General features: G+C 43.4%; 1 protein-coding gene across 3 annotated transcripts in view; it reads left to right on the top strand.

Moving 5' to 3' along the window:
* Nucleotides 1-22,728, top strand: part of HDLBP (high density lipoprotein binding protein) — a 67,956-nt gene that overhangs the window by 8,554 nt on the left and 36,674 nt on the right. Inside the window, exon 2 of one of the 3 annotated variants that reach the window (XM_061189347.1) lies at nt 6,021-6,093. The exons of 1 other annotated variant lie outside the window; for it this stretch is intronic. The gene's annotated coding sequence lies outside the window, so the exon portion shown is untranslated. Of the gene's footprint in view, nt 1-6,020; nt 6,094-22,370; nt 22,478-22,728 lie in introns of those variants that run through there. One more of the 3 variants, XM_061189338.1, reaches the window with a different exon arrangement.

Genomic DNA, 22,728 nt, shown 5'->3' with positions numbered 1-22,728 from the left:
AGGAAATACCTTTGGCCAGAGGCATTCAGTGTGCAGCGTTACCTCTGTTGCATAACCTGTTGTGCCCTTCCAGGGAAGTTCTGTGCACCACCCGTTAGGCCTGTGCATCGCTTGGCCTGGGCGACTGGAGTTAAGTGAAAGGGCACTGGGTGGGAAGGAGGGCGCTGTGAGTCAGGAATCTCTTTGACTAACGAGGGTCAGGCGCCAGGGGGCGTAGTGCCGAGCTCCCTGCCCCTAGTCATCCTGCAGACCTCTGGGTGGATGGTTCCTGGGGGAGGGAAAGCAGTCTTTGTGCAGGTGCCTTGGTAGCAACGGCTTGCATGGCAACTGCTGTGGCCTTTTAGGAGGTTTCCATCAGGAGGCTCTGGAGAGGGCTGTGCTCCTGAGGAGGTTACCACAGCAGACAGCCTTGGGGGAAATGGAAGCTGCAGAATACGCCCTGACCCCCGGGCCCCTCAGGACCAGCAGAGGCCAGAGGGAAAGAGAAAGCAATGCAAGTGCAGAGTTAGAAGAAATAATTTTTGAAAGGGTGTTGTGTATTTGGCGTTTTTTGCTGTTTTTGAAATTCTGGTTGAGGTGAGTGACTTGCTGAGAAGTGGCTCTCCCTCTCGGGGCTCCCTTCTCAGTATACAGGGTGTGGTTTCTGATTCCTTGATGTATAGAGTTGAAAGCTTTTCGTCCTTGTTTTAACTCTTTTTCTTTAGAAATTAAAAAAGAGTAATAAAAGAGGAAAGGATGGCTCTATGTGATCTTTCCTGTCTTTCTGATGTACCATTCTGACAGTTATGAACGGTGTTAACTTTAACTTGGTGGTGTCCTGTAACTTATAAATAGAAGGCTTTGAGGTGTCTGGGTGGGACTTTAAATTCACTTCTCCCTCACTTGAGATGGTGCACTGACTCCTGGACGTAGGGTGTTAGGTGATGACAGGTCAGGTGCGAACAAAATCAAGGATGATGCGTTATCCTAATCAGTTTTATTTTGTATGTTACTGTTCATTTCACTCTTATGTGACATGCTTTCTAATTTTATTAATACTTAGCTCATTTATAAACACCTTTCAGATGGAATTACTGAATTATATTGACTGTTTCGACTTTTTCTCATAAGTGTAAGGTTAGTTAGGTGTTCTTATAGCACTGGCTTAAATCAGTGTGTGTGAGATCAATTTGAAGAATACAGTTTTTTTCTTTAGAAACAAGGCTTCTGTTTTGATACATTTGCTTTTGCTTGGAGCTGACTCTCCTGCCCCTGAGACCAAAGTGCTGTATTGCCTTTGTCGCCAGAGCGGTGAGCTCAGCAGTGCTGCCAGGCCACCTGTGCCCAGGGCCCCTTGGCTCCTAAGCTCAGCCCGGCGGTCTCTGGGACGTCCAGACCAGAGCCAGCTGCAGCCAGGTGACCCATCAGGCTTGCTGCTGTTTGGGGCCATCCCTTCATTTCACAGGTGCTGGAGATGATCACTGTGTGCCCTTGAGATTGGGTTAAGTGTAGCTCTTTTCTGAAAGATTGGGCAGGGAGGAAACGATGGTGTTACTGGGAAAGGCAACACTCTTTCTGATCTTTGAAAACACGGGTTGGCTTTCCTTTGACCCGTGAGACGTGCCTTTGCTTTTGGAGCAGCGTGGCGTGACAGCCTCACCTTCTCATCCTTGGTTGCTTGGGGCTTCAGGTATGCCTACCTGCCAGAGATGCCGCTGAGCTGGAGAGAGTGTGTGTAAACCTCCAGCCCTTGATTTCTTCTGGATGGTTCCACACTGTGTGGGTAGTGTTAGGACCAAATCTTCAAGGAAGAAATGGCATGTGAAGGATTCGGTGATGATTTGTGGGAATTTCCATCAAATCTCACAGGATTGTGTAGTAATTAGGTTTTTGGTGTCAGTTGGTGTATGGCTTTATTGAAGGTGTATGATTTTGGTTTTAGCCTATTTAGAACTTACTGGATATGCATTAGAAGGCTTCTTATAGGACTGTTTTAATTCACAAAGGTAGCTTTGCTTGTCTTGTTATCTCCTCGCCCCAGTCCTGAAGTGGTAGGGGTATGTGAGGGTTTTTCTCTCTTTTAAGCCGCTGTTGATTGAGTGGTCAGTCTCTTTGCCCAGCCTAAATATCGCTCCCCTCTCCTTGGGCCATGGTCCCTTACGTGGCACGGCTGGCTCCAGCTGCTGGTGTCTCTGAGTTTTGCTTCTTGCCCAGAGAACAGTGTGTGGTTGGCGGCTGGCTCGGATGGGCACGTCCCTTGTGCTGCTTCTGCCTGTGGTGTCTGAAAAGCTCTCGGAGCACCTGTGCTCTCCCGCAGGCCTCCTTCCTCCTCTGCAGGAGCCGGCGGGGAGTCCCGCTGTGGACCCTGACGCCACTTGGGGGGTGCTGCTCAGCATGTTGACGTGGTGCTGTCAGCAGCTTTCTTGACACTGTCTGATGGTTTACAGTTCTGCTTTTGGACTTCCCTGATGGTCCAGTGGTTAAGACTCCACGCTTCTACTGCAGGGGGCACGGGTTTGATCCTTGGTTGGGAAAGTTCCACATGCTGATAGATAAGGAAACGGATAAATAGATAGGTAAGTAAATAGATAAGTAAGTTAATAGATAAATAAATAGGCATTAATAGATAAATAGGTAGTCAAATAAATCACAAATAAGAAAATTAAAAATAATTTAAAAAAATAAAATAAAAATCTGCTTTCATGAACTTTGAAAAAATGATGTGTAAACAGGCTTTAGTATCATCACAATATTATAAAATTGAGGTGAAACTTTGTTATGCTCCATAAAATGAGTGAGAAGTGCACTGATGTAAATAGGTGAACTCATAGTCAGACATACGTTATTAAACTTGGGTTTGACTTGGAGTTGGATGGTCAGTGTCATTTGCCACCCCCTCCTACCTCAATGTGTTTATTTCCAAATTAAGGCATTTATTTTTTTCTAATTACAAAAGTAGTACTCTCCTCTATTTAAAAGAAATGTTTTCTAACTCTCATACTTTAAGAGCAGTTTCAAGTATGGTACAACACACTTTTTTCTGAACCACCTGCAAGTAACTTGGGGACATGAAACCTCATCACCCTTGGCTATTTCAGTGTGTTTCCTGCAAACAAGATGCTTAGTACAACCGCTCACACACATGAATACTTTGCTACCTTCAGACCAGTTCACGCTTCACCAGAAAGACCCAGTTGACAGCCCTGTGCTGACACTCCTTGTCAGGTCTCTAGTCTCTCCTACACTGGAGCGTTTGCCCCATCTTACCTTGACACTTGATGACCACAAGCAGTTAGTTTGCAGAGTGTCCCTCAGAGTGGGTTTGTCTGTTTCCTTCTGATTCGATTCAGGTTTTGCGTCTTCGGCTGGAATAACACAGAAGGCGTGCTGGCTTCTTCTCTTCTTGGCGTCGTATCAAGTGGCACGCGATTTCGATTTGTCCCGTTACCAGTGGTGCTCGCTCGGCTCGCTTGATAAAGGTGGTGTCTGCCAGGCTTCTCCACCGTGAAGTCTTTGTGATTAATAAGTGTACTGTGGGGGGAGGTGCTTTTGAAACTGAGTGTCTGTTCCTATCAAACTTTCAATTTACTCATTTTTATCAGTGCAGGCTAAGAGTTTCCCATTTTATTCAGTTGGTTGTCATCTTTTATTATCATTATTTATTTTGATGTTTGGCCAGTGGGAGCCCCTTGAAGCCAGCTCCTGTGTCCTGGCTTGGATAAGTCCCCATCATTCACTTAATACTTCTTGCTTTCTTGTACAGCAAGGTACTCTGGGCTCTTCATGTACAATGCTTTCCTGCCCCAGACCTGAAATCGGCCTTTTCTTTGAGGAGGCCCGGCTCCATTTTATGACAGTTGGTACTCAGAGAAGCAGAATGTGGGCACCAGTTGGGCTGTTGTTGGGGTGTTAATGCACTCAGGCCCTCTTAGTGGACAGAGATGGAGTGTGTGTGTGGGTGTGTGCACGTACATGTATACATGCACACACACAGATATACAGATGCCTGTGTATTTACAACACATGTTTGTTTTTACATCTCTGTATGTTGAAAGACACGAGTTCATTTCAGAACCTCGGTTTCTATCTAATACCACAGGGTTCGTTCCAGTCTCTCCCTTTCCGAATTGGTCGCTCCCTTTTCCAACAGTGACAATCCTAGGTGGCAGTGTCCCTAATATATTTACTTATTTGATTAGTCACCGTGTGTGTTCCCAGTCTCCTGTTGCTGCCCCCTCTTCTGCACAGGTGCCCTCTGCTCTCTTCATCTCGCTCAGCCTCTGATATCCTAGGTATGTGGACACCCCCTTATGTGGAACTCATATCCCAGTTTCTAAAAATAAAGTGCTGTGCACTATCTTTTTGCCCTTTCGAGGCTGTTAGCTGAGCCATCGCTTCATTGTTGGTGATGCCTGCTGTATGGTATCGATGCGTCACTGTGTAGTTAGTTACCATTATCTCACTGGTGCACAGTTGTGTTTTTCCAGTTCTTTGCATGTCACTATGCTTCTATGAGCCTTCTTATGCCTATTATACCTATGCCTTCTGTGTTCTTGTGCAGGTACTTCTGGAGAGTAGCTTCTTTGGAGTGTAACCACTGAATTGGATTATGTGTATGTCGATTATTTGTGGGTTTTTTTTTAACTAATTAATTTTATTTATTTTTGGCAGTGTTGGGTCTTCGTTGCTGTGTGCCGGCTTTCTCTAGTTGCAGAGAGCAGGGGCTACTCTTCGTTGCGGTACACAGGCTTCTCATTGCGGTGGCTTCTCTTGTTGCGGAGCGCGGGCTCTAGGTGGGCGGGCTTCAGTAGCTGTGGCTCGTGGGCTCGGTAGTTGTGGCGCATGGGCTTAGTTGCTCCACGGCATGTGGGATCTTCCTGAACCAGGGCTCGAACCTGTGTCCCCTGCATTGGCAGGGGGATTCTTAACCACGGCACCACCAGGGAAGCCCCATTATTTGTGTTCTTAAATTGCGTTCTAATGTTACACATCCTCAGCGATGGAGAAGCCAATTTTCCTCACCATTTCAAAACGTGCATCACTTCTGTTCATCTTTGTAGATCTCATAGAATAAGGCAGAATGAAGATGAACACATCTGTTCATGGGGGTATGTGCCGTATATCTTAGTATTCCATGAACTGTGTGTTGATAAGTCCTAGTCTATTCAGATGTTTCCCAACCAGAGAAAAACTCTGTTTTTGTCCTAACTTCTATACAGTAGCCTTTGCTGTACAAAATTCTTAAGCTCTAATAGGGTCAAGTGAGTCAGTATCTTCCTTGATGATGTCTACAGTCTGTATTATCAGTAGGCCTTTGCACCCTCAAATCACAGGTTTTTCTCCCCAGTCTTCGAATTCCTCAAGGCTTGATTTTTTATGGCCAAATCTCTAATCCAGCTGAAATTTATTTTGACGTATGGTGTGAGGTAGGGATCAACCTTTATATTTTTTCCAAAATGGATTGCAAATGGGCCCAGTTCTGTTTATTGCCTAGTCCATCCTTCCTTGCTGATTGGAAATGGCACTTGTTTCAAATGCTAAACTCATAGATACACATGAGTTTGTTTCATTTATCCTTTTTCTTTTTCCTTAGCAAAAACCACCTAGTACTAATTACTGTTGCTTTATGGTGTGTTTTACTTAACTTTAGGTTGAATGTTTTTTCTTTTTCCCTCTTTTTTTCTTCAAGTAACCTAGAACAGTTTTATTTTTAGGTGAATTTGGGGGTCTTTTTTACAGCGTATATATTGAAAAACAAAACCTACGGGGACGTTGTGTTAAGTTTCCTAGGGCTGCGAAAATAAATTACCACAAATTTAGTAGCTTAAAACAACACCAATTTATTCTCTGACAGTTCTGGAGCTAGAAATCTAAAATCTGGCAGGCCACACGCCCTCTGGGGGCTTTAGGGGAGAAACTGTCCTTTGCCCCTTCCAGCTTCTGGTGGCTGCTCCCATTTTCTTTGGCTTGTGTGTTCCAGTGTCTGCCTCCACCTTCATATAAGCTTTCTCCTCTGTGTTGTCTCTTTGCCTCTCTTTCAGAATGACACTTGTAATGGACCCATCCAGATAATCCAGGGTAATCTTTAAGCACTTCTGGAAAGACTTTCTCCAGGTAAGGTAACATTTAAATTCCAAATATCAGGACCTCATATCTTCGGGTGGTCGTTGTTTAGCCTACCGCAGATGTTATTTGGCATTTCCTTGAGGGTGTAGATGAACTTGTGGGGGGTGGGGGGGGGAACAGACATCTCTGTGATGAGTGTCCTGGATGATGAAACTGCTCCATGACTCAGGCGTCTAGTGTGTGTGTTGGTTTGCTAACACTGAACTTCCCTTCAGTTTTCCTAGCTTTTCATTAGAGTAGAGGGGTTTTCTAGACAGATGGTCATCTGCAAATAGTGGCATTTGTGTCTTAGCTTAATTATTTCTCCTTAGGTTGTGTGTTTGACGGTCTTTGACCGTAGTAGACGTCTTTGCTGTTTTGTTACTTTAATAGGATAATTTTGGCTTTTCACTAATTGTGATACATTTTACTTCTGGGAAATACTCTTCGTATTGCCATTTCCTTCTATACCTGAAGTTACATTCCATAGGAAGCAAGGAATAGGTGCTTGAATTTCATCAGTCAGAGGGACGTTTTTTAAATGGCCATCTATCAGTCATGTATATATGTTTTTTGTCCTCCTTTGAGCTATAAATGTGAGATGTATACATTACCTAATATTGAATCCTTACTGCATCCCTAGAACAGACCTACTTAGTCATGGTGCCTTATTCTCTAAATTTAGAGTGGATTTATTGGGCTGGTGTTTTGTTTAAAATTTTATATGTTTGTAAACTGGTTTGTAGTTTATAATCTCTTTTCTTTGCAGCACCCACTAATTGTTTTGGGGAGGCAAAGCAGTGCCCTAATTTTCCTCTGGGGAGCCACCCTTTTTACCATGTACAAGCCATGTGTTTTGGATGAAATGGCCCAGCTGCGTGGGTGGACCCTGATTGGCTGTAGCTAGTAGACATATTCCATCCCCTTGGCCCCTTGACTATAGTTATTGGTCCTCTGATGGGCTCAGAACCCAGTTAATGCCAGTGAGATACAAAAATAATTCATGGAGCAAAGAAGCTCCTACTTCCTTGGGAACTACCAGAAGATGTAATTACTGCCATTTATAACACTTCTTATTTCAATACCAGGCAAGGATAATATTGTATCATTGTGCGCTTGTATTCTTTGTGTGCTCTTTCCTTGTCTTTATCAGACTTGAAAGAGTTAATTGCTCTTTAACTGCTTTTTTCAGAGAAACTGATTTTGGTTTTGATTGGCCACACCAGCTGTATTTTGTTAGTTTTTGTTTTCTATTTATTCCATGTACTTTCTTTGATTTTCTCTTTCCATCTTGATTTGAATGCTGATTAGCTCATTTATCTTCATTTCTTCTTATAATAAAATTTACAAGTTTGATTCATCCTCAGAGTATAGCTTTGGTAGCATCCTGTATGCCCTGATAAGTAGTGCTCTTTGATCTTTTTCTTTTTTTACACCTTTTTGTTAGGAAAACCTTCAAACATATCCCAAAATAGGAGAGAATATTGGTATTTCATATACCTGTCACCCAACTTTAAGAGTTGTCAGCATTTTGCCATTTTTATTTTATCTTTCCCTTGCTTGTTCCGCACTTGTCATACTTTTAATTTTGAGTTTGAGTATTTTAAAGCAAATATCACATTTCATGTCACTTGTGAATAGTTTAGCATGTATCTTCAGTAGATGAGGGCTTTAAAGAAATTTTAGCTAGCAAAATTAACTATATTTTGTTAATATCATCCAGTATCTATTCTGTGTTCAGTTTTCTCCAAATGTCATAAAATATGTCTTTACACTTGGTTTGTTTGAGTCAAAGAAAACCCAAAGAAAGTGTCCACACTGCATTAAAAATCTAAACAATTTTAAAATCTGTAACAATCCCTTTTCTTGTTTTCAAAAAAATGCTACTTGTTTATGAAAGCAACAGGGCCATTTGTGCTGTGGATTTTCCCACATTCTGCATTTGGTTGATTGTATTGTTGTGGTGGCATGTGGTATATTCCTCTGATCCTCATATTTTCTGTAAACTGGTAGCTAGGTTTAGATGCTTAATTGGTTTGGGGGTGGTTATTTGTTTTGGGTTTGGGGTTTTTTTGTTTGTTTGTTTTGGCAAAGCTGGTGTAGGGAGGGTGTCAAAAACACATTATAGATTGTGCTGTATACTTCATATTGCATTATACCAGGAGGCGTAATGTCTGGCTGTCTTTCTCTTCGTTATGTTACAAGTGATCAGTGAATGAAGTGTCCGCAGGCTGATTCTGTCCCTTATTATAAAGTTTTTTATCAACCAGTTATCTAAGGGGCTTAATAGCCATTTTGCTTATATTCACTGTTTCATTGGTGTGTTAGTTTCCTATTGCTGATGTAACAAATTACCACAAACTTGGCTGAAACCATTCTCACTGGGGTTAAGTCAAGGTGTCAGCAGGGCTTCCTTCTGGAAGCTTTAGGGGAGAATCCATTTCTTGCCTTTCCCAGCTTCTTGAAGCCGCCTGCATTCCTTGCGGCCCTTTCCTCCATCTTTAAAGCACATGATTTTAAGGATACTTACTACATTTAGGTCCCACCTGTATAATCCAAGATAATCTTCCTATCACAATATTCTTAACTTAATTCATTTGTAACATTCACAGGTTCCAGGGCTAAGTACCTGGATATCTTTGGGGGCCGTGATTTAGCCTACAGTTGGCAGTGGCAAAATGAGGATTTTTCTGGTTCTGTTTCTACATTTATTTGTTGGCATTTTTACATGAAGAAGGTTTCCCTGATCAATTCTGGTTACTCTAAAATACAATTCCTCCTGAAGAGAAAGGAGAAATGATTTCTTTGCTTTATTCATATTTAGAATATGTTTGGACTAGCAACTTCCAAAGCAACAATGCATTTTTGTTGCTTTCCTCCCTAGTATTATAAACTTGTAGATGTGTATGTAATTGTGTTTCAACCCATTGAAGCCAATTTTTGATGCTTATATTGTTCCCCCAAGTTGGCTTCTGTGTTCTTTGGACGTGACCCCATTAGTCTGTGACTGCTTCCTTGCTCTTTGCCACAGCGAGATGTCCCATCTTGTGACCTGGACTCAGCCATTCTTCCAAGGAGACTGGTTCCTTTTAGTGGGGAATGGTGTTGATTGCCACAGTCTGTGTTCTCAGGGTGCCCAGTGCCACTGCATTGCTTCTCGTAGCAGACAGGCCTAGGAACCGATCATGAGTATAGATATTTCCAATTCAAATAAAAACCTACATGGTTTTTGCTAATGCTGAAAATTGTTTTTTAAGGATATTAACCTTATTCTACAACATAAAATATTTTTAGAATAATAGTAACTAATGTTATTAGATTATATCCCACTTGGAATATACTGTCAAGTTACTGTGTTTTAAAGTTATGTTTTTCTCTGATGCTTGCGCCACTGTTGTGACATTGTTATTTAGGTTCATTTCAATTTTTTTTAGTAAAAGTGTTAAAGAAGTATAATAAACATACAGAGACCTATGCAAATCCTTAGTGAAAATTCATTGAGCCATAAATGTTAACTGAACCCAACCATATAAACACCATTAAGACAGAGAAGCAGGACATATTTGTTTTTAGAGTTTGTTCTTCTCTGATTTATATGGTTCTAAAGGCAGAGGGAATCAGTGGTATATTCAGATGAGTTTGCATCCATCCCTGTCCCTCCTCCCTTTTCTTCTCCCAGTGTGGCCTCCCATCGTTTCTTCTTGCAAATACGAGCAGACATAGGTACACTGGTGTTTCCGACACCTTCTTGGAGTTAGGTAGCTTACTCTGCACCTCCTGCCTCCTTCGCCCTTTCTCACTAACCTCGTCCCTAGAGACCATGCGTAACTGCATGGAGATCTTGCCATGCATGCCTCTTATGCTGCTTGTTATTTTGCTGCATGGACATAGCATGGTTTATTCAGTCAGTCTCCTCCTTAGCGAATTTGTGGTTATTTCCAGACTTCATCAGCTTTTTATTTCTCACTTTTTCTGCTCTTGCATTTCCACAGTTCTTTCTTCACACAGTAGCTAGAGTTCATCCCAAGTGGGTGCTTCGTGTCTGCTTGGAGTTGGCCTCTGTGCGTTCACCTTAGTCTGGCACCATCATGCTGATGAGGGCCCTGCTGCCCACCTGCTTCCCATCCTTGGCTCCCTGTGGAGCCAGAGACAGGTTGTCTTTATCTTCCTCCCCTCTTTGGTTGTTACCGGTTTTCTAGTAGGAGGGTTAACAGTTTTTTCTTGCCCTGTCCAGCCTTCTCTGTTGACAGATGAAACCTCTAAGGTCCTGCACCCCAGATGCTCTTACAGCATGGTGGTCTACGCTGAGTCCTGGATCTCAGGTGTTTGACTCAGGACAGAGATTAACTATCTCTGCTTTGGTCTGTACCTTGTATTTGTTTTGTTTTTGTTTAATGCTTAAATTTTTAAATTTATTTATTTATTTATTTGGCTGTGCCAGGTCTTAGTTGTGGCACTTGGGGGATCTTCCTTTTCGCATGCGGGATCTTCATTGTGGTGTGTGGGATCTTTAGTTGCGGCATGCATGTGGGACAAGTTCCCTGACCAGGGATCGAACCCGGGCCCCCTGCATTGGGGGCATGGAGACATAACCACTGGACCACCAGGGAAGTCCCTGTACATTGTATGACTGTGCCTTTATGTTGAATCAGTTCTTTGAGGGGTTGGAGACAGCTGTATCATTAAGGGTTTCTAGGAGGTCTTTAAATCCCAAAGTGAGGTTTACTCCCTAGAGTAGACTCAGAAAGATAGTACTGGAAGAGATGATGGAATCCCATCTCCTCGTCTGACAAACGAGGAAACAGGTCAGTTGAAGAGGTGTGATGTGCCCAGTGTCACCAAGCAGATGGCACTTGAGTGCTCACCGAGGCTTAACACCCTGCAGAGGAGAAAGTCCGAAGACTTGATGTTTCTGATGTTTGTTTCTTCCTTTGTAGAAAAGCATTTCATTTCTCTTTGGACGAGACTGGTTCTAATTCTTAAGTATCCACCCATAGCTTTAGCTAGCTTTGTATCCATTGCAAAGTTTTTTATAAACATGAGCTAAAAGCTCATTGTAGCTCATGGAACTTTTCTATGTAAATTGTAGGAAGAAAAAAACACCTTCAGGTATATTGCTCTAGGTCAAACTTGGAATTATTTTGTTTCTTGTAGTTTAATTGTAGGACTGAGGGGGAGAGACAGCCAGAGCCCTCCTCCATGGCCGTTCCATCCCGTCCTTCTCTTCCCAGAAACGCCCTCCAGGTTGAGGCAGGAGGGTGGGCCTCCAGGCCTGTGTGTGGAGGCGCTGCTCTGAAGCATGGTGTTCAGAGACCTCACGGATGCACTTCCCTAGAAGCAGTGGTTGGTTTCTTTAAGGACACAAAGACTTGTCGAGGCGGAGACCTAAGGAGTCATCTAATCCAGAGGGTCGCCCAGTGGGGAGCACGCCACCGGGTGGGAAGTGCTCTGCCTAGGTTTCCAGGGCACGGGTCCAGCGAGGTGTGCTCCCTCGGGGACCTTTGTCTTTGTGCTGAGGTGAAAGGTGTCTGTACTCGTTCCTAGTTGTGCTGTTGGCTGCTGGCAGAGCTCGGCCTTCTGTGCTGCCCTCCAGACACTTAGAGACAGCTCTCAGGTGCCTTCCGATTCCCAAGGGCTTTAATGAGTTAACGTAAAGCCTCGTCCTCCACAAAGAAATTCACCACAAAAAAGCTTACTTCAGACTTCTTGCTGATAACATGGTCTAATAAAACAGAAAAGAAAATCCTTGTGACTCAGGCTTCCACTCATTTATAGTAACTAGTGCTACGTAATAGCACCTGTTTCCCTCCAAGTGGAAGTATCTTTGTTGAAAAAGTGAGGCACGTCATATCATACAGCTTCTCCCCCCCTCACTCCCCATATACACTCTTGTGAACACTTAGCATATGTCCATCCATAATTTCTGTACCTGTTAAAACACTCTTTTTTTGGTAAGTGGTATATGAAATATATGCTTTTATGTGTGCTCACCTACCAACTTAACAGTAAAATTGCTGACTTTTTGAGTCAGTAAGTGCAGTCCCCCCTCCTTTACCCTGGCACTGATACTTCTCAGTACCCGACTCTGTGCTCCTATTCTTTCTCCTATTCACAGAACTCTGTGTTCTCAGTGGCCTGAGTGTCCTTCTAGAGTTATTTTTGCATAGACAAACGTGTCTCTCTAACGCCACGGGTTACGTATTGGTATAACATAGAGCTGCCCCTTTATTGACACGGATACTGGGTATGGGGTGTAGGTGGGGACGTTTGCTCATTCACCAATCATTTGATGCAGGGCTGTGGGTACTTGAGTGTCTGCTGACTGTATCCTACATAATCTCTTCTTGCATAAACCAAGCTCATATAATACGTCATCTAGGACATTCACCATCAGATCAAGAATTTAAGACACTTAATAAAGCAGTTAGAATGCAGGATTCCTTGAGGGTTTTAAGATTTTTTTTCACCTGACATTTTTTTTAAAGCAAACTGGCTTTGTTGAGAATTTCAATGTGGTAAACTTAGTGTTCACAGAAACATTTCTCTTCACTTTTATTTCCTTATTTTTTAAATTAATTAATTAATTTATTTTTGGCTGCGTTGGGTCTTAGTTGCTGCGTGGGCTTTTGTTGGCGTTGAGCTGGGGCTACTCTTCATTGGGGTGCGGGGGCTTCTCATTGCGGTGGCCTCTCGTTGCAGAGCACGGGCTCTAGGCGAGCGGGCTTCAGTAGTTGTGGCTCGTGGGCTTCAGTAGTTGTGGCTCGCGAGCTGTAGAGTACAGGCTCAGTAGTTGTGGTGCACGGGCTTAGTTGCTCCGCGGCATGTGGGATCTTCCCGGACCAGGGCTCAAACCCGTGTCCCCTGCACTGGCAGGTGGATTCTTAACCACTGCGCCACCAGGGAAGCCCAAAATTTGTATTTTAAATTACAGTGTGTAATCAGGTTGCTCCTCAGAAAGGTCATTCAGTTATTATTCTTCCAGCCACACCAGTATGCTCACACCGTTTCTGTCCTCATACTTTATTTTTGCCAATTTGAGAGGTGAAATGTAGAGTCTCATCCTACCTTCAAATCTGTTTTTTTTGTACAAATTAAATGTTTCCTGCATTTCCGTGGAAGATTTTTGTATCTTTTGCCGTTTTTGTTTTTTGTTTTTTGTTTTTTAATGGGTTGTTAGAGTGCTTGGAAATACTGTAAACTATACTTGGCCACTTCTTTCCCAGATCTTTGAGACTATACCCTCTACCACGTGCCCCTGGGTGTTTGTGGTAGAGGAGATACTTTCGTGACTAAGACAAGTACCCATTTTGTATTTTTTCCCCCTACTCTAAATTTATTCATTATAAACAGGAGATTTGTAAAAAAATGACTTGAGATTTTCTTCCTTTAAGACTGTTTTGTAAAGTTTATTAATAAAAACTTCTTGTCTGGTTACATTTCTTTCTGCTTTGATTTGGAAAACCGACTATAGCGCTGCTGTTCAATAAGAGCTACATGTATAATTTAAAATTTTCTAGTTTCCATCTTAAAAATGTAAAAAGAAACAAGTGAAATTTAAGTTTGATAATATATTGTTTGAACTAATGCAAGATATTATCATTTCCACATGTAATCAACATAAAATCATTAATAAGATGTTTTACATTGTGTTTGTTGTACTAAGTCTTCAAAACCCATGTGTATTTTAGCCTTACAGTCTATATCAGTTCTAACTAGCCACGTCTCGAGTGTCCATAGACACACATCGCCAGGACATATTGGTCAGCATGGCTCAGTAGAGTGGTTTCATTTCATTTCTGTGGAAATCCATTCACTTACTCTTTTGAACCTAACCTTTGTCCCATCTGCTTTTTAAAAAGAGTTATAAGGTGTATTTATCTGACACTTGTTCTTGATTTAGGTTCTAAATAAATATTATTCTTTACTCATCTGTGAAAAGATATTGCTGATTATTTCAGTATTTGTAAGATTAACGTGGTAGAGTATTATGGTAAATGTATTCATTTAGTGGAACGTGGTGATGTGTTTATTTAGTGGAATTAAACACTAATATCCCCAAACAGTGGGATACCTACTGTAGAGCAGATTATCTTCCTTGATCTTTTTAACAATTTACAAAGACCTCAGAAGTTGATAGAGGTGGGAAACGTAGAAAGTCAGAGCATAAACAACCAGCCAGGGTGACCCAAGTAGTATCTGGCAAGATTCTGAACATAGGTGTCCTGACGACAGGTGTGGTGTTAATTACACAGTCTCCTCTCACTAGAGACACCTGTCATGACTTAACTAAAACTTAGTTGTTACCTATTTTCACATTATGGAGAAATACATGTCATTGAAGAAAATACTAAGTTACCCTTTCTGTCACTTCCTAAAAAGAAGTGACACTGGGGGCTTCCCTGGTGGCGCAGTGGTTGAGAATCTGCCTGCCAATGCAGGGGACACGGGTTCGAGCCGTTGTCTGGGAAGATCCCACATGCCGCGGAGCAACTAAGCCCGTGCGCCACAACTACTGAGCCTGCGCGTCTGGAGCCTGTGCTCCGCAACAAGAGAGGCTGCGATAGAGGCCCGCGCACCGCAATGAAGAGTGGCCCCCGCTTGCCGCAACTAGAGAAAGCCCTCGCACAGAAACGAAGACCCAACACAACCAAAAATAAATAAATAAATAAATTTTTTTTAAAAAAAAAGAAGTGACACTGATAGAATTAGTGGAGAAAGAACAAAGCCAGGTAAAGGAAAACATGGACCACAGCTATTTGTTTCTCTCTCATCTGAACTTGTACTACTATATTTGGGGGGAACAAAGCTGCTGAGTTTAACATACATGTGGTAATAAACACTGTCTCTGAGCCAAAGAAAGGAACCTAGTTTTGAGGTGTTCAGTATTAGAATGCACTACAAGTCAACTTGGGTCAACACTACAGTTTATATTTATAGCTACATATAAATAAGCTCAATCACAAAAGGAGTTTACTAGTATATTTCAGCTATCAAGAAGGATGAAGGGGGCTTCCCTGGTGGCGCAGTGGTTGAGAGTCTGCCTGCCAATGCAGGGGACCACGGGTTCGAGCCCTGGTCTGGGAGGATCCCACATGCCGCGGAGCGGCTGGGCCCATGAGCCACAACTGCTGAGCCTGCGCGGCTGGAGCCTGTGCTCTGCAACAATAGAGGCCGTGATAGTGAGAGGCCCGCGCACCGCGATGAGGAGTGGCCCCCGCTCGCCGCAACTAGAGAAAGCCCTTGCACAGAAACGAAGACCCAACACAGCCAAAAATAAATAAATAAATAATAAAAATAAAGGAATTCCTTTGAAAAAAAAAAAATTCCTTAAAAAAAGAAGGATGAAGGCATACTCTTTGCCCATACCTGAACACCACACTCAGTGTGGGAGAGCAAACTGTGCTCGGCACCCCCGTCCCTTAGCGCCAGTCTCCCACAGGGTGGCAGGGCTGCCGAGGGAGTATCCGACCTGAACGCTCCCACTGCCCCAGCGATGCCCCCTGGCCCACTGCTCTTCCTGACCCCCATCAACGTGACCCTGCTTAGAGGGGTTCCTGTCAGGTAGGTGGGTAAAGCAAAGAGGGTAAGTAGCCTAGGTTACACACCTCAGTTTGTCCATGTTCGTCTGTTGACAGGTTGTTTACAGTTGTTGGCTGTGATGTGGTTCTTGTATACAATTCTCTCACTCGTGTGGGAGAGCTTTCTCCTGTAGTATATATATCTAGAAGTGAGGTGGTTCGCTCACAGTATTTGCATCTCAAGCCTTAATTGGCCTTGTGAGTGGTGTGAGGTAAGGACTTAGGTTTTTCTCATGTAAATAATCAGTTTTCCCGGAGGCATTGATTGTGTAGTCCATGCACGAGGTCACCTCTAATGAAGTCTGTCTGTTATGTCCACATCTGGGCTTTCTCACCTGCTCCATTGTCCTCTGCCCTTGCTCCTGCACAAGCACACACTGCCTGAATTACTGCAGCTGAAAATCTTGGATTGGGGAGGGCACGTCCTCCCCACCTTGTTTTCCTCAGAGTTTTCTGTGGCCCTTGATCTGTATAAAAGTTGTTGTATACATATAAATTATATATTAAATATTTTGTATAGATGTATATAGAAATATTGTATAAATGAAAATTGTATAAAATCTGGTTATAAAATTATACACACATATGCATGTGCATGCCTCTCTTGGGATTTAAGTTGCATTTGCATTGAATTTCTAGTCTAATTAAGAGAATTGCAGTCTGTATGATTAAGTCTTCCTATATAGGTGAACGTGGCATTTCTCCATTTATTTTGGTCTTTTCTGTATTTTGACAAAGATTTTTACAATACTCTCCATAAATTCTACTTTCCCATTAGATTTATTTCTAATAGTCAGTTGCTGGTGTTCTGGAACATAATTGATTTTGCGTGCTGGTCTTGTTTCCAAAAAACGTACGAACTCTTTAATTAGTTCTGGTAGTGTATTTATAGATTCTCCTGGATCTTGTACTTGGACAGTTATATTGTCTGTGAACGCTGGCAGTTTTGTTTCCAATCCTCATACCTTCCTTTTTCCTGCCTTACTGCCCTGGTTAGAATCTCTAGTGTAGGTTTGAATAGAAAATGCTCAGTGCAACCTGCCTTCCTCATGATCCCAATATGAATGCTTCTAATGAGGACTCTTGGTAGGTGCCCATCATCGAGTTAGGGAATGTGTCCTTGTATTCCTGTTTTATCAGGAATGGGTAAAGTGTATCAGATTCTTCATTTGAATGTTTTTTGAGATGATCAAATCATCTTGCTCCAGTGCTAATAATGTGGTGAATTATTTTATTTTTCTGATATTGTACCACGTTGCATAACTGGATTAAACTTGACTTTATCATTATATATTACGTATTTGTTTTTACGTCTCTGGATCAGTTTGCTAGATTATTTTAGGCTTTTGCTTTTAAGTACCTAGATGAAATTCACATATTCTTTTCTCCTGCTACCCTTGTCTGGTATTAAATTTCCCTGGCTTTAAGTGAGTTGGGAAGACAATCTCTTGGGGCTTCCTTACAAAACCATCTGGGCCTGCCTTTTTGTTGTGATTCTTATATTTGTTTCTTCAAATATTGGAGAGTGTTGGTTATTTAAACTTTCCATTTCTAACAGACTCAGTTTGGGTAACTTACTTTTCTAGAAGTTGCCTATTTCATCTAAGTTTTTGATAATACTTTTCTCAGTAGAATTCTTGTATGATGTTTCAAAGTCTCTATTTTAGTTATAGTTTTTGACCCGCTTTGAATTCTTAGTATTGCCTATTTTTACCTATTCTCCTTTTTTCATTGATCATTTTTGCCAGAGATCTAACTAGTCTTTTTAGATTTAGCTCAGTTTATTTTCTGTGGTGTATGTCTTTTACTTCATTGATTTCTTATCTTTATTTCTGTTTTCTTTAGTTTTATTCTGTGGTTTTTCTAATTTTAGAAGAGGGTGACTAGCTAATTTTTACATTTGCCTCTTCACTAATATGGCTAAGATTATAGATTTGTTTCAAGTAACACTCTGGCTTCATTCCACAAGTTTGGATATATAATTGCTTTATTCTAAATATTTTCAGATTTCTTCTTCGACCCATGAGTTATTTAGGAGCAAGTTTTAAACTTTCCAGGATTTTTAAAATTTTAACTTGACTTCTAATTAATTGTGTTATGATCACAGAATGTTTATTAATTTTTTGTCATTTGTTGGAAAAAAATTTTGGGGGGCCTTAGCTCCTGACCACTTTTTGTAAAAGTTCAATGTATACTTGAAAAGAATATGCTTTCTAATCATTGGGCAAAGGATTGTATAAGTCCAATAAAGTAGGTTTTAATTGCATTACTTTAATATTCTGTGCATTTTTAATCTCCGTAATCTATGTTACCAAGAGTTGAGTCAGTCTTCCCTTGTAATCTTGGCTATATCAATTTCTAGTAACCTTCAGTTTTTGTTTATACATTTTGTAGCTACGTTATTAGATACCGTACGTACATGATCAGAGTTGATTTAATTTTTTATTCTTGACCTTCTTTGTTCTTAATAATGCTTCTTATCCTACAGTCTATTTTATTGGAAAATAATATAGATAGCCCAGCTTTAATTTGGTTAGTAGTTGTCTGGAGTACTTTTTCTTTCCCTTTACTTTCAATGTCTATGTCCTCATGGTTTGGGATTCTTAAGTAGCTTATAGCTGGATTTTGTAACTGGCTAGTTAGTGTATTAACATTAGATTATTGCCACATTTGGATTCATTTCTTCCATTGTATTTTGTGCTTTATTTGCCTTGCTTTTAAATTGCTTCTGTTTTACTTCTCTTCCTATTTTCTTTTTTTCTCTTTTATTTAATAATTAGTAATACAAAATAACATAACAAATAAGTAATAATGTATATTAAATAAGGTAAAGAATTCTAGGGCTTACCTGGTGGTGCATTGGTTAAGAATCCGCCTGCCAATGCAGGGGACGTGGGTTCCAGCCCGAATCTGGGAAGATCCCACATGCCGCGGAGCAACTAAGCCCGCGTGCCACAACTACTGAAGCCTGCGTGCCTAGAGCCCGTGCTCCGCAACAAGAGAAGCCACTGCAATGAGGAGCCTGTGCACTGCAACGAAGCGTAACCCCCGCTCGCTGCAACTGAAGAAAGCCCGCGCGCAGCAACGAAGACCCAATGCAGCCAAAAATAAATAAATAAATGTATTTTTTTTAAAAAAAGATAAAGAATTCTAAATTGACAGTTACTTCCTTCAGCGTAATTTATAGGTGTTATTTCATCATCCTCTGGTAGGCATTGTGCTGTGACATGGTCTGCCCTCAGTCTCATGGTATTCCTTTATAGGTAACCTGTCTTTTCTCTCTAGTTGCTTTTAAGGTCTACTCTTGTCTTGGTCGTTTTTGAGGTTTCACTGTTCTACACCAAAACGCAGGTTAAACTATCCACCTGGCCACCTGTTCTGTCTCTTTTAAGGAGAGGAGGGAAATGTAATATCTTTACATTCTAAAATTTTCTCCATTATTTTTCCAGTATTTCTTTTCTGTTCTTTTTTTTTTTCTTTTTAATATTTATTTATTTGTTTGGCTGTGCTGGGTCTTAGTTGCAGTATGCGGGATCTTTTAGTTGCGGCATGCGAACTCTTAGTTGTGGCATGCATGCGGGATCTAGTTCCCTAACCAGGGATCGAACCCAGGCCCCCTGCATTGGGAGCATGGAGTCTTAGCCACTGGACCACCAGGGAAGTCCCTCTTCTCTATTCTTTGTATTTGCCTCCTGTGGACTGCCTATTAGACATGTGTTGGACTTCCTCATCCTTGTATCTGAGGTTCTTAACCTAATTTGTTCCATCTCTTGGTTTTTTTAAAATTGTAAACTTTATGTCTTATGTTTCTAGTCGCTTTAAATTTTTTTTAATAGCCTCTGATAGTTCTGTCACCTGGAGTTCTTAAGTCTAATCGTCTTTCAGTCTTAGTTTTTGAACTTTGGACTTCAAGCTTCTCTACAGTGTTGGTAGATCTGTGGGTGTCCTTTGCAGCCTGGTGTGAGGTTCATTCCCTCCCAGGTGGGGTTGCTTTCTGTTTTGTTAATTTCTAGGTTTGGGCTAGGCCTTGGATAAATGGGGTTGTAGGAATTTGAGCCCTAAACCTTTACTGAACCTTAATTAAACTAGTGCATGGTTGCTAGTGCTCGAGAGGGGTTTCCATCTCCCAGCACTGGCCAGTGGGGAAGCGTCCTGTAGTCTCTCTATGCTAGTGGGCCAGAACCTACCTTATGTTGAGGGTTAGTTTTTGGGGGAGATCGTGGCTTTAAGTGTGTGTGTGGGGATATCTCTGTTCTAACCTTTTACCTTGAGGAGCCCCAAAGCTTCTCCCCTGTCCCCTTGAACACTGAAAACCCAAATGTCACATACCGATGTTCACCTTTCGAGGCAGCCATAAGGGGTTTGCACATTATCTTGTATGAATATTGCTGGACCCAGATACTCAAAATTTGCCTCTGCAGACTGTTAGTTTCAATGTAGTAAAGCTTGCTGGGAAGGAAAGCCGGTTGTAACTATCAGCACAAAAGCATCCTGAGATGGTTTGTAGCACAAATTTAACATTTGATTTCATAATATCTTTTGTTAATTATATGTTGTTGTTGTTTTACAGTTTTTTAAAAAATTTATTTATTTTTGGCTGCATTGGGTCTTTGTTGTGGTGCGCCGGCTTCTCATTGCGGTGGCTTCTCTTGTTGCGGAGCACGGGCTCTAGGCACGCGGGCTTCGGTAGTTGTAGCACGCGGACACAGTAGTTGCGGCTCGTGGGCTCTAGAGCGCAGGCTCAGTAGTTGTGGCGCACGGGCTTAGTTGCTCCGCGGCATGTGGGATCTTCCCGGACCAGGGCTCAAACCTGTGTCCCCTGCATTGGCAGGCGGATTCTTAACCACTGTGTCACCAGGGAAGCTCTAATTATATGTTTTTAACCATCTCTTTTAAGGCGTCCTGTGCACCAGGTACTCTGTGAGCTTCTCCTGTGGTGACTTCCTAGCTTCCTTGGAAGTTCCTTGACAGTGGACCTGCCTACTTTTTCTGAATCCCTCCCCTCTTCCTCCCTTCTCAGATCCCTCTGTAGTGCTGAGCCCTCAAAAACAAAAAATAACAACAAAACGCACTTGTCGGAGTTGCTGGTTGGTTAATCCGCATGGAAAGACTACCTCCAAACTGCAGTGGTAACATAGGAAGGGATGCTTACAGAGATTCTTCCAAGTCTAAGGAGGTGCCACCTGCCCAGGTACCATCCTGGTGACTTAAGGTACAACTTTGATGACAATGTCCTCAGCTCCATGGTTTCTTCCCCCAGTGATGTCATGAAGTGCTGTCGTATTCTGTCAGCTGTGATGGGCTTCTCCCCAGCCTTCACCTTGTACATACAGTTGCCTACTTGACATCCCCACTTGGCCATCCAGTGGGAATGTCAGACGGCATATCCGAGTTTTTGCATCACACTTCCCCTTACCAATCTAGGCTTCCTTCAGTCTCTCCATCTCAGTGAGGGCAGCCAGGAACCTCCCTGCCATTCTTTTTTTTTTTTTTTTTTTAATGTTTATTTATTTATTTTTTCTTATTAGTCTCCCTGCCCTTCATACTTCTGTCATTCCCCGTGTCCAGTTAATAAGAAACTTCTGGTACTCCTGTCGGAATCTGTCCACTTGGTGCATCTGCCATTGCCAACCACAACGGAAAGCCATTGTCACCTTTAGACTGAACAATTGCTGTGGCCCTGCCCCACCCCCCTCTCCATTGTGTACATACTTTGACAGTGTTCCACTGAAAGGAATACCCTGGTCCTGCCTTCTCCCCCTCAACTACCCCCCCACCCCCTGCCCAGCTTCCCATCATCCTGAGCAACACGTGTATCATGGCCGCAGGCGAGCTGACCTGGCCCTGGGGGTCCTCTCTACCCTGACCTCGCCTTCCCAGTCCTGCCAGGGCCCTGGCTCATGCTCTGTCCCCAGTGTGTGGTGCACTCCTGTATGTCATGTAGGATTCTGCTCATGGGCTGCTTCATCAGAGGTGCACATCCCTCCACTAGGCCTGTATCCTTATAAAAAAAAAAGAAACCGAGGCCGTTGTCACATATTACACAAGGAATGCAGACCTGGCTTGTCATTCTCACCCACCAGGGTGGACGCCCCCTGAGGGCAGGGGCTCTGTTCTGCTCCTCTTCTTTGTTTAGGCTGTGAGGCTGGAGACACAGCTGTAGGAGTGGAGTCCTTCAAAGAGGGGTCTACAGTTTTTAAGGGAATTAAACTGGTAGTCAAGGAGTAGAGTAGGGATATTTTGTAGACGTGAAGGACACGAGTTGCAGAACCACAGGCGAGTGCGCCAGTGAAAATCTGTGCTCCGAACTTTGGGGGCATGGGATGTGTTTCCATGCGAGTTTATTAGGCCGCCTTGTCCAGCTATTGGAAGTTGTAGATGGTTGGGGCCAGCAGTTCATTTCCTTTGTGTTGTACCTCGAGGTGTCTTGTTTCTTTTTTGGGTGAGGAGGCGGTATTGGGGACCTCAATGCTAGAGCTGCAGCCCCTCCCGCCTTCGCTTTATGAAGGTGGAGACTGGTTTCCCAACTCCCCGACACCCCTCAGCCCCCCCCCAGTAAAAGGCTCCCGAGCCCCCGGGGAGTTGGGTGCTGTAGGAGCAGCGGGCGGGCGGGGGCGCGGCGTTGGCCGGCCGGCGGGCGGGGCGGCCGCGGTCTGACGTGTCCGGGCGGGATTGGAGCCGCCGCCCTATATAGCCGCGGGGGCCCGGGCGCCGGCCTGGAGGGAGCCAGCCTAGAGGGAGAGAGCGAGCGAAGGTCCCGGCTTCTTCCGCTGCGAGCGGACGGACGACGGACGGACGGACGGGCGCACCGCGGGGTGAGCAGGCCGGGGCGGGTGGCGCGGGCCGGGGTGCCGGGCGGGGGGCGGCACGGGGAAGTTGGGGCGCCGGGCTGCCGACGTGGAGCCCCGGGCGGGGGGAGGGGGCCGGGGCCGCCTTTTGCCCCAGCGCCCCCAAGCCGATACCCCCCCAGCCAGCACAGCCCCCCTCCCCCCGCGGGCGCCCCCCTGACCGGTCGGGGGTGGGGGGGCGGCTACGTGTCACCACTGCGCATGGGCCGCGGTGCTGG

The sequence above is a fragment of the Eubalaena glacialis genome, chromosome 1 (assembly GCF_028564815.1).
Source record: "Eubalaena glacialis isolate mEubGla1 chromosome 1, mEubGla1.1.hap2.+ XY, whole genome shotgun sequence".
Lineage (NCBI taxonomy): Eukaryota > Metazoa > Chordata > Mammalia > Artiodactyla > Balaenidae > Eubalaena > Eubalaena glacialis.
This window is presented reverse-complemented; position numbering and strand designations above follow the sequence as displayed.